Source organism: Corythoichthys intestinalis, chromosome 14 (assembly GCF_030265065.1).
Source record: "Corythoichthys intestinalis isolate RoL2023-P3 chromosome 14, ASM3026506v1, whole genome shotgun sequence".
NCBI lineage: Eukaryota > Metazoa > Chordata > Actinopteri > Syngnathiformes > Syngnathidae > Corythoichthys > Corythoichthys intestinalis.
The window spans coordinates 21472431-21485452 of record NC_080408.1 but is presented as its reverse complement, the minus strand read 5'-3'; the positions used below and the strand labels follow the sequence as shown (position 1 = coordinate 21485452).

At 40.0% G+C, this 13022-nt stretch overlaps 1 protein-coding gene across 1 annotated transcript in view; it reads right to left on the bottom strand.

Moving 5' to 3' along the window:
* Positions 1–12885, bottom strand: part of znf644a (zinc finger protein 644a) — a 43956-nt gene extending 31071 nt beyond the window's left edge. Inside the window, exon 1 of the mRNA XM_057857858.1 lies at positions 12723–12885. The gene's annotated coding sequence lies outside the window, so the exon portion shown is untranslated. The remainder of the gene's footprint in view (positions 1–12722) is intronic.
* Positions 12886–13022: the final 137 nt, after the last annotated feature.

The window sequence follows — 13022 nt, the reverse complement described above, 5'->3', positions numbered from 1 at the left end:
ACACTGGTCTGCCAGTCCAGATCAGTCATTATAGTCCTGTTTCCATGAAAAAGGATGTGGTTGGTGAGTGTTGATCCCTAAATCGATAACCCATGTCTTCTAAGGGAAACTACGCCTTAGCTTCCTTGCTCCAGAAGACGCTCAGGGCATGTGAAAGGCCTCAACAACCTAAGCAATTAGGTTGTTTGAAAAAAACACAAAAAACAAACAAAAAAAAGCTAAGCAATAGTCCATTATTTTGTGAATCGCGAACAATGGACAAGACAATGGCGTACCGCACGCAGGCTATTTTTAGACCGTGACGTCGCATCGTAAAGCGGAAGTAAAGCCGAAGTGGGACATTATAGACCCGCCCTCGCATAGACACAACGTAATTTGTGCTACTTTTCTTCGGTAATCTTTAAAAAACGAACATGTCGATCACGCATTGCTTTTTTTGGAACTTGTAGAAACGACTCCAGACATTACGACACATGAAGGATGTTTTCTTCATACGTTTCCGGAAACCAAAAACTCGGGAGGAAAAAATGTGAAGACCGAATCAACTTGCGCGGACTTTAACACCAACTCGGTGAATCCATTCACATTTCATATGCAGTAAACATTATGTTGGGTTGGCATGGTCTTTCAGAGGACAAAGAGGTAAGCCATTTTTATATTTTTAATTTATTTTTTTAGCGTAACGTTGTGCCGTACTGCTTCTGTCTGACAATGAATGACCTGAAAAGAATTACAATGGTATCTGACTGCCACTGTTACAGTTTCTGTTATATATATATTTAAAAAAACAACTTTAGTAAGGGGGAAGTGTAAATAAATTATAGAATTAAGATGTTTTATCAATGAAAAAATTAAAAGTGTTCGTTGGCTGTCACTGAATAGTATTTGCGATCGCTACACAAAGCTAACTAAATTACCCCCAAGAACGGTAAGAGACGTAGGACAACCAGAGGATATATAAGAAAGACAGGGCTGATGGTAAAGGATAGCTTGTTGAAACAGGAGAATTTCATTGTCAGTCGCGTCGATAAAAAAGCTAAAGCTACGCTTAGGTCGGCTCGTTTTTTTCGTCTTTTTCAGCCTTCGACACTCAAGCCATCTCTTTAACTGAACATTTTTATGTTCTTCCACATCTTTGACAGTGAATTTGGCACCAGGCACATCATTTTCGGAGAGAATTGGTAGGTTTAGCTCTGTAAACATCTCCTTCGTACACGATTTCCATTCATTTCCTAATAGGGACAAACGGTGCCTTGTCCCTACTTAGCAACAGTAGCTAACGTCATAAATATTAATGAGCGGAAGTGACGTGTTGCTTGCGGTACGCCATTAGCCATTACATGGTCCAGGGAAGGTTCATGTGGCATTTCATTAAGTTTACATGTTGGACTATTTAGTCTGTTTAGAGTCTTGATAATTTTGAACCTATGTACAAAAGATCAAGTTACTATAAACTAGTAAATGGATGTTTAAAGTTATCTCCTTGAATAGTTGTCTCCTATGATAGTTGTCATCTCCTTGACTGATTGTGTGACACAAGTTGAATGTCAGTGGTAGTGTTGTGCTCATGACCAAACTATCCAAGAGTAAAGGCTGATTTATGCTTCTGCATTGCAGCCACAACAGAGCAACGGCGTAGACCCTACGTCATCATTGAGCATTCGAAGTTCTGCGTCAAGGGAATGCGTTGCTCTGTAATTCACTGCCAAGCCACTCTTGTCGAATTCCTTTAGTTTTATTCCTGTATAGATAGCAATGCCTATGGAGAGTATAATGCCTTGTAGAGACGTTGTACGGTTGGTCGTACTTGCAGACCTCCTCGAGAACCCTCTCTTCGGCTCGGTCCATTTTTTTGTGTAGCTCAAGAATATTTGAAAAAAGCTGTGTTGTGCTTAACTGGAAAAAAGATTCTGAGCGGACCAATCGCAGTCCTTTGACTAGGGCTGCAGCTATCGAATATTTTAGTAATCGAGTAATCGACTGAAAATTCTATCGATTAATCGAGTAATCGGATAAAACAAATATATTTTTAGGTGAAGAGCAATTATAAATATACATGAGAAAACAAGACATATAATCTAATTTTGAACCATTTTCAGTCAATCAATGTCTTTATTTTCGATGTATATTGTTGAAAACAGCCAACAATTGCATCTCAGATGTAACTAGAATTAAAAAAAAAAAAAAAAAAAGACTAATTCACTGCTTTCACTCAAAAAACTTTAGATCTTATTACAAAAAAATATATATATATCTTACCTAAAAATGTCGTTACGCTTGATAACACACATCACTTAAAAGTTTGGATTTTTTTCCCACGTCTTTCAATTGAATTTCTCTTTGTGTCAAGCCATTTTTAAGTTCTACTGTAGTTAAGTTTTAAGTTAGTCTAAACTGTAAGTCCTGATAGGATTTAGAGTTTTTGCAGTGTTCAAAATAAATGTATGATACAGGCTGTATTGGAGCAAATTAGCACCAGTGCTACTTGGTGTTTTATCCAGCAATGACTACTGAGCTAAAATTGATAGTTAGCATGATTAAGTTTTTATTTTACACCCTCATCACTCCACAATGCTATGTTATGTTAAAGCCTGTATGTAAGACACGTTAGCCAAGCATCGACAGTGGTCATAATTAATAGAAACCTAGCCCTCCGCAGGGCTAACGTGACTTCAGAACAGGAACGTTACTCTTATTTATTAGCGCTTAGCGCTCTTTATTAGCGCTTAGCGCTCTACTGCTTTAAGATGGCGGCTGTTTACTAAAGCTGCCCAGACGCGGCCGAGTCTGTCATTTAGCATCTAGTTCAACATACATGTGATCTCTATGAGACGCATGAGACGCTACCTGTACCAACGTAGCATCGTACGGGCTAGTATTTAGCAACGTCGGCGTCGTTTGTGGCGGCTGTCGGCTGCAGTAAGTTTTTTTTTTCCCCCCTTCTTCCTCTCCGCACGTGACAGCGCGTTGTCCCGCATTAAAAGTAGTCCGAGCAAAACGTGATGCTTAGAGCTGTCAAAATAAACGATTACTCGAGGTGAATAAAATTACTCGGATCAGTTTTTAAACTCGAGTTACTCGAGTTGCTCGAGTACTCGTTTCAGCTCTACCTTTGACGTTCACATCACGACACTTAGAAGTACGTGTAGTCAGAATTTATTGGAGCCGCACATCTGGCTACGTTGTAGGGTCTAAATCGTGGTCTGCTGGTACCGCAACGCAAAAGCATAAATCAGCCTTAAGGCTACGTTCAAAGTGTGACGCTCATTTTAAAACGTGGTTCACACCTATATTAAACTAACGCGCAACAACGCAATACTCAGGTACGCCCATCGCCAAAAGCAGTTTTGTGTTCACACCTACCTTACCTTGCCAAAAATCAAAGCCCACAAAACAACTTCCAGTTCAGCCATTGTTGTGTATCTGGTGCAGCCATTTGTTGCCAGCAGCTAATCACATGGAAACTGAATTCTCATGTATGAGAAAAAATATTTGATTGGCTACTGCTTCATTGTCCCTGAAATTGGTTGCACAAAGATAAATCAAAGCCATTTCCTTGCAGTGTGAAATCGAGGTGCGGGGCATATTTGGTCAAAACTGCGACACCGCATCACACTAGACTCTCACCACCGGTCGCCAAGCCATCTGTCACCAGGCCGCCAGTATCCTTTCAACGCATGATTACATTGACTTCATATGGGAAACAAACCTGGCACGCCAGATTGATTGTTCCATATATCCGCTACGAGTATACTCCTCATATCAATCTGAGAAAGATCCAATCGAGACCTATTTCATTGGAGGAACCTTCAAATAATATACGGCTGCTGATTGGACCATGTCTCTTCTTGTCACACTTGCAAAAAAATAGTTTCCCGTCACTAAAAGCTTTTTTTGACAGGAAACTATTCTTTGCCCCTCTTTTAATGAGGAAATTAAGAATATTTCATACAAAACTTGGGAAGTGGTAATCGTGTTATACTTGTATAGCGCTTTTCCACCTTTCAAGTCCTTCAAAGCGCTTTACACTACATAGCCATTCACGTACTGGCGACGCAGCACCGGGAGCAACATGGGCTTCAGTATCGTGCTCAAGGATACTTAGATTAGTTCATCAGTGCGGAGAATCGAACCCACGACCTCTAGGTTGGGGGGGAGGGGGGAAGCAACTACTCTACCACTGAGCCATGCCACCCCACAAATTGACCTATCAACAAAAGCTTTGCATTCTGCCATAGTACTATTCAAGCAAATCGTCGCTTCCTCGTCACATCCGCAGCTGCAGTCTTTTCCCTGATTGGCTTGCTCTTTTTATGTGGAAATTAAGTGTATTTTTGACAAAACTTCAGTAACAGCACTGAATAATGAATCAATAAATAAGGAAGTACAGTCTTGCTTGCAAGGCTAATGGGAACCCATTGCACGACAAGAAAAAACTTGGCTGGTGAAAACACAGCTCAACACGTTGTCACATGTCGCAGTGTTTACTTAACTATAGCAAGGTCTCAGCCATCATGTTTAAGTGGCTTTGTGGCGAACATATCGGAATGGACCTCCAGTGTGAACGTTGCGTATAATTAGCTCAAGAGTAGAACTCACCAAGACAAAACCAAGACTTTTGAGTTGAGACAAGACCAAAAAAAAAAAAAAAAAGATTTTTCAATTTATATACTGTATATATATGTATATATAGAGTTAAGAACCTCAAAACAGAGGTGGGAATTGAACCGTTCAACCAGATGGAAGATATAGATTTTAGGTATATGTCATGGTAGTTAGCAGATGAGGGTCATAATTGTGTGAAACTCAGATCTTGATATACACACATGATCAGGATGACACACTACAAATAGCACGAGTCCTATTTGTGACAAAATATTGAAATGGTGATATATTGTAATTAAGCTTGAGAACGATAAACCGATACGACCGGATATCCGGTTTTACAGGTGAGAGATACAGCTGTATCGATACTAAAGTTACCATTCGACAGTAATTAGCCATTAAATATTCAATGAACCGATAGTAGAGATAGAATTCGGCTATCGCGAGCACAAGAATCGGCTTCTAATGCCTAGTTCAATGCATTGCTTAATAGGATGATAATTTAGCTTTTACTTCACATGCTGCGCTTGTGTCATTCACCACACAGCGCACTTAGATTGAGACCGCACACACAACTTTCCATGCATTTCGGCAGAACCGCTCCTAGTCGCCGTCATTCCCCGATCGTCACGGGCGTGTCATAACAACGCGAGAGCTAACAAAACCACTGTAACGCACGCTGCGTAGCGTTTTCTTCACAGCCCAAAACGAAAACGAAACTAGTAGTGGCAACGAAGCAACATGCTAAAACAATGGACAGTTTGAGCACCGACACCAGCGAGGTGCAGCGATGGATTTTCAACGCACCCAGGAAAAACAAAAGTCGGACTTTGAAGTGAGGAAGGCAGCTAGATCTGTTCGCATGGGACAGAGCTAGTGTGAATTGTGGAGCGGTACAGAGATCGTGAGTTTCCAACCCTGAAAAATAACCTACTACAATGGTGGAAAGGGCAGCACGACCTCTGGAGATTTTTTTTCCACGAAACGCTGTCTACTTAAACATTAACATGTGGATTAGTTGATCTTCCTCAAGAAAAAATCTGCCCTTCAAAAAAGATATGGACAGTGATGAGGAATAAAAAAATGTGGAAGCACAGGCATAAGTGAAAGACTCTTCTGTGTATAAGGTTAAAGTAATGATTATTGACCTGTCTATCTAAAATGCCATGTTTTTATTCCCCCAACTATACCAGTGGTAAAGCATAATTTATTATTTATTTATGATAACATTGCAGGTTTAATTCTTTTTTTGTAGAGCTGCTGCATATAATATATATAATATTTTTTGTTTGTAAGATGTCCACGTTAAAAGTTTGCACTTAAATTACTTACCTCTTGTGTTCGAAACACCAGGAAATACAGTAATTGAATTACTGCACTTTATTGTTGTCTGTCACTGGAGTTTTATTTTATTATCAATCCCATCCAACAAAATGACGGTCATACAGTAAGCCTTATTTTTCATAAAAAAATAAAACATAACATTGGTATGAAATTTTGTTTAATTTTGTTATTAGAAATGTGGTCTTTTTTTATATGTTTAAAATACTGTACGAACACAAACAACAAATGTTTAGTATCGTATCGTTTTCACTCTGTATCGAACCGTATTGTTCTTAAACTGTATCGAATCGTATTGAATCGGTCGGCCTTAAAAATGTATCGTGTTTGAATCGAATTGTAACCTGTGTATCTAGATACATATCGAATCGGCTTCATGCCAGAGATTCCCAACCCTAATTGGAATACTTTGTATCCCAAAAGGTTATCCATATGCTCCTGTCAAGAATCGAGATATCGTTTTAAAAAGGTGTCAATGTCTAAAAAAATGAATAAAAAGGAACCAACAAGTTGCTACCAAAATCTTCCACCATAATAGTGTCTCAGTTACTGTAACTCTAAAGGCCGAGTTATACTTCCGTGTCAGACCTGCGCCGTCAAGGAAGACCCGAGTTACGACCCTGCGCCGTAGCCTGGCGCGCGCCTCTCAAATTTTCTAACCTTCGCATGCGTAGACGCGTATGACGTGGCAGAAACTGACTGTGATTGGTCCGCTCGGACTGTTGTCTCCGGTTTAGCGCGAAATCACCGCCATTGTAGAATAGAATCAAACATTGTTTTCTACACGCAAAAATGGACCAAGCCGAAGGGAGTATCATCGAAGAGCAAGTCTCGTCAAGACATTATTGTGATTGCCAAATGGCATGGTCGGCGATTGGAGGGGGAAAAAAAAAAAAAATAAATAAAAAATTTTAAACAAATGGATGAACCACCGAGACGTGTGTGTTCGGAATCGAGTGGCCACACGAAGCGGTGACCCAGTCGGCCAAAAACTGACAACTTTTTATCACTTTATGCCGTATTTTTGGTTGGTGCACTTCATCATTTATTGTGTACATATGTTTGCTGTGAGCCTGTGACTTATTTACGTGTCACACTCCAACTATATGAAGAATAAAGCTCAGATTTGGTGTCAAAAGAGTTGTTTTGATCTTTAATTTTCAATAACAGACAGTTCACACACGATACATCATCACTGACTGAGAGTGCCTCGGTGCTTTTTATGATAACGTTAAAATCAAGGCTCCCAATGCAGTTTGGGAAGTTCCATAGACGCCAGAAATCTGCTATGGCTTCCCACTGGCTGGTTGTAGGATACGGCAAACAAATCGGGCTGGAGGGCTTTGCAGACCTTGAACGCAGTGTTCGACGCTAGTTTGAAGCTTGCTGCCACAGCTAGCTCTCTCCACCCGAGTCTAAAACTCTCTGTGCGGCATCAAAAGTCGGCCAGACTGCCTCGAAACAGTCTTCTGCGTCGCCTGCCCCTCAACATTTGTATGTTCAATATTTATTCAGTGTTGATGAGCAGAATATTTACTTTCAAGAGTTCCATCTTGCATTGTTTATTTTTTCTCCGACTAGCGGAAGTCAACAAGCATGCCACAAAACCGTACAAACATAACGCCACAACCCTCTAGTGGCTTGGTGGTGAATTACAGAGCAACGCGTTCCCTCACCGCAGAACATTGAATGTCGAATGACGCCGTAGTCGCTGCGCCGTCACCGCAACGCGGGAGAATAACTCAGGCTTAAGGCTGCATTGACGGTGCACGACGCCCAATCCTTTTAGACTGGGGGTTTTCAGGGCATTTATAGGTCATTTCCTGTCGAGTTTGAGTCACTGCCTATTCATTTGAGTGATTCCCAAGTCACTTCCTGTTCTGTAACTCAAAATCAACAGGAAGTGACCCATGAAATACCCCAAAATCAACAGGAAGTAACTGAAGATCAACAGGTAAATGACCTTAAATGGCCCAAAATTACCTCATTGCCTGGCATTGGTTGCCACTGACGGCCATAGACGTTCAATCCGTTTGAAGTGGGAGCCACCCTCCCATTTCAAATGGATTGGACGTCTACTAGTGATAAACTCATTCCAATTCACAGCAGAAGTTTGTTTTTCAGTTCATTAGTTGTTGGTCAGAAAATCATTCTAGGATATTCTTCAAATGTATCGATAATCGTTGTATCGAAATATCGTCGGATCATCGTTATCGTGAGTTTTGTATCGCAAATCGTATCGTATCATGAGGTACCAAGAGGTTCCCACTCCTAAGCACAACTGATGTTCATTCTAGTGCTGCAACGATTAATCGATTAACTGGAGTATTCGATTTGAAAAAAAGATTCGAATTAAATTTTGCTGCCTCGAGTATCCGTTTAATTAAAGTGGGGTTGTAATGGTTTATTTTGAAAGTGTTTGCATGAGTTTTATTGGTTTGGGTGGCTACACTGCCCTCTCGTCTGCCTCATTTCACATGGCGGAATCCAGCTGGTCCATGTTAAGACCAACATAAGCTAAGTTTTTGTTTGAGCTAATGTTTTCTAATGCATTCGTAATTTAGTTTACAGGTATATTTAGCCATTTTCTGTGGGAATATGTGTCTGAACCATTTGTTAAGAGCATTGTTAAAAAAAAAAAAAAAAAGTTAGCGTTTTATAGCATTTAAGCTAGCAGACTTTTGCTGTGTAAGTTAGCCAATTGTTCTTTTGTTGTACATAAATCCTTATTTTATTTTTTTATAACGTTTGAGGCACAGCTCGGGTATTTTAATTTTGCAATTTCCTTATCCGATTACTCGATTATTCGAACTAACTAGTTCATCGATTAATCGGCTACTAAAATAATCGATAGCTGCAGCCCTAGTTCATTCTGCTGATTTACATCACTGACAGTATATGAAGCTATATCGGTAAATGGATTAATATCTTACTATAAATAAAAAGTAATTACAAATTGTTTTTTTTATCTGTTCTATAAAATGAATCCACTGTTCCTATGTGAAAGTTGTTTCATAAGTAAAGAATACTAGCAACAAAGTCACTGTTATGCTTGATAAAAAATTACATTTTTCTCCATTGATGGGTAGGTTGGGGAAGTATCTGAATTTTGGAAAACATACCGGTTCAACAGTTAATTACTAATGAACGGACAAAAGCATCACACTTCTTCTTGAAAGAAGGAAGTCCATTCTTTCATTTAGATTCGGAACATCGGTCAAAACCCTCTTCAGTGGCTGGCACGCTATGCCTCGTCTTTTCTGAAATAGACTGGCATTAATGAGATAAGTGGTCGTAAAATGATCTACGACTATGCCAGGAACATATGTAATGCATTTCCAATGTACAGTAAAATGTGTGTCTAGACTCAAAAAAGGTTGCATAACATTGATGTAAAAGAGCATTTTATTTACAACTGTTTAGTGTCCCAAGTACTGTAAGGCTACGTTCATGCTACAGGTCTTAATGCACGAATCCGATTTTTTGTCATATCTGTTTTTTTGGCGTGCCCATTTAGACTGCCTTTGTCCATTGAGACCATTCAAGTACTACGCATGCACACTAATTCGCACTCCGACAAGCGCTGAGCAAGACGACCCGCATGCGCAGAAGCATCAAAACAAATGACCACACATCCTGGCTGTCATCCGTCATTCTAGGGATATCATATTTTGCTTTTTAAAAAGAGGACACAAATAACAGACATAAATAATCCCAGTTTAGGCTTATATTCAAAGTATATGGATCGATAGCATGCACGCACTGTCCGTGCATGTCACACACACATACGCGCAGTTTGCCCCGACTCTCGGCCGTGTAAGCAATGCTGAAATATTGCTTATATGGACTAGACAGAAAAACGATCATTCTCAGGCTTATCCTCAACCCATTTTTATTTTTTTATGACTGTTGTCAAGTCCAACCTTTCCTAAAAAGCAGTGTTCAAGGCAAGCTAGGCGCTAATAATGCACAGCTGCACCACTACGGTAGCGTCTCTCTCGCTTTTTGATGGCGTAATTGCTGCATGAATTCCGATTTGAGAGACTGGACAGTACAGACCGCCGCGACAGTCTGGAAAAATGTGGCCCAGATCTGATTTGAACCACATACGAATGTGACCCAGATCGGATTTGAAATGGTCCAGTTCTATGCGACTTGTCACGTTCAGACCGTCAAGTTAATGCCTCACTCGAGTCGGAAAGACACGAAAAAATCGGATTCGTGCATTAAGACCTGTAGTATGAACGTAGCCTAATTGTTGCACTACAAGGCGCACCTGACTATAAGCTGCCACCCACCAAATTTGACACGAAAACAACATTTGTTTATAGATAAGCCACACTGGACTATAAGCCGCAGCTGTCCTAGCTGTATTATGGGATATTTATACCAAAAGATATTAAGCGGTAACAATGTATTTGACAGCGGCATCATACAACTGTTATAAGACCAAATGAACCACTATGAAGCTCTGAACCAATTGGCTGCAAAGCTTCTGTGCTTCAAGAAGCTCCCTTGGGGAAGACAGTAAACCTCTGCTGCCACCTGATGTCAACATTGTTGTTGTCCAACATACTTCCTAGTAAAGGTGGGAGTCTTTGGGCACCTAACGATTCGATTACGATTACGATTCAGAGACTCTGATTCGATTATAAATCGATTATTGATGCCCCCCCCCCCCCATTAAAAAAAAAAATCTTTTGTATACTTGTTCCAAAATTGTTCAAAAATCCTCTCAGGCTAAATAAACCAAACTACTATTTTAGTAACAAGTTACCGGTTAAAAACAGTAAATAAAATACTCAAGTCCCCATTCTGTATCAGCAGCTTTAAACTACATTCAATTAATTTAATGTTGTGAATCAACCGTTAAAGTTGTGAAAATTGCGCCCGTTATTCCATAAATTCCCTCATGTCTACTTTCGACATGTGAAAGTTTTAAAACTGTTTAATCATTTAAAGATAGATTCAAGTCAAGATTTTGCCAATTTAGGGGTAGTTTAGATAAAAAGTAAATAGATTCTCTATAACAGAGCCTTCGAAAGAAGTCTACTGCTTTAAGATGGCGCCTGTTTACTAGTGCGGGAAAGTCTGTCATTTCACATCTAGTCTAGATATACTGTTTGTGATATCTACCATAGCCGTATGTTGCCGTATGTTTGTAGCAACTACCAACTGGGCGCTGTTTGTAGCGGCTGACGGCCGCAGTCAGGTATTATTGTTTTTTTTTTACCTAGCGGCATTAGCTGCACATGATATTTACTCTCGGTCCATTCCTCATTGCGTCCCGAAGACCGCGCTCACTGCGTTTTATTTCCGCTTTACCTGGTATAATTCAATAATCAGAATTTGGATGTTTGTGAATCGTTCTTTAATCTTCCACGGCCGAATCGCGAAAAATCTAAGAATCGGAAATTTTGCATGCCTCCACTTCCTAGCATGCATTGCACCGCTACAGATGTAAATAACAATTAAAATTCATGTTCTGTGCTAATTATTTCTTCAGTTACTGTTCCAGTTGTTTCATTAATTGCTAGTTATGGTATTTGGCAACACTTTATTTGACAGTGGCACCATTAGACTGTCAGTAGACCATTATAATTATCATATGACACCGTCACGAGCATTAATGAATGTTTATAACAGATGTCATTGAGTGTTATCTGGTAAATTCTCTGAATTTGAATGGATGTAAAAGATCCGAGCTGGACATAAATAAAATAGTTAGTGACATGATTTGCCTCATGACACTTAATGACCACAGTCATAAGCATTCAGTAATGCCCATGATTGTGTCATGTCATAATTATGACGTTTTATGACGCCGCTGTCAAATAAAGTGTTACCTATTAACCCAAGTAAATCAACAAATAAGCCGCACTGGACTATAAACCGCAGGATTCAAAATGAAGGAAAAAAGTAGCGTCTGATAGTCCTAAAAATTACGGTACTTTCTCGTTTTCGGTCAGAAATTCTGAGTTCTCAGGACAACCTGAGAAATCAGGTTATTCAAATGTTACTGGTTCAACAGCAGATGTCACAATGTTTTACATCATAAAAGACCATGGCTTTCATATTTCCTTCAAATCATTTTCCTAATTCTTTCAATGCCGTTGATGAATATTGACGTCCAATCATTTGGCACGTTTCATCCTTCTGCTAAGAATCTTAGTTAGTTTGCCATTAGTAGACGTCCAATCCATTTGATTTGGGAGGTCGACCAGCGTCCATTCAATGTCAGCCCTCCTAGTTCAAATAGATTGGACGTCTAACGCCGTCAAAAGCAGCCAGTGAGTTAAGAGCACAAGGTTGGAGAGCGAGAGGTGTTGGAATTGACGGGTAATAAATGTGTCACAACAATCGAGCAAGGCACAACAATATACTGCATGTTCAATAACAATATACGAATACATACATCACATGGATGTATTTGGCTAAACGCCTATGAATTGTGTGTAAAACAGAAACTTTATTCACTGTAGTTTGATGTATACCGGCTCACCAGGTAGTTGGAATACGATTCCAGAGCAGCTCGGCGGATTCGTACTGTTTTTGTTGTTTCTTAGAAAACACGTCATATTGAGCATTCATAATCGCTCGTGTTGTCGGATGCTGATCGGCATGAGCTGCAGAGCATTTCCAACAAGGCTGCTTCATACCCCCCAAAAACCTCATTACCTAAGCTAAACTGGAGCTAATGACAAAACACTCTTCACCACATTCTACACGGAAAACAATGAAATGTTGGGAGGAAGAAAAGGACAAGAACACATTACCTCCCGAAGGTGTAGATGGAGATTGGAGACGAGGAATGCCGTGCATTTGATAATTTTCGAATTTCGTCTTCCATCTACTTCACAGTCGCCATTTTCCGTGGTGGTCTGGAGTGGCACAGATCATTTTTTATAGGTAGTCGTCCGTACATTTGCCTGTCTGGCGGAAAAAACAAACACGTTGGTCATTAGCGGCGTTTAGCTGAGTTAACAATGTTAACAATAAAATCGAAAGAAACATAAATGGCCTTGCCGTGGCATTTAATTTAGTCACGCGACGTTACGAGTCCATGTTTGCACCCC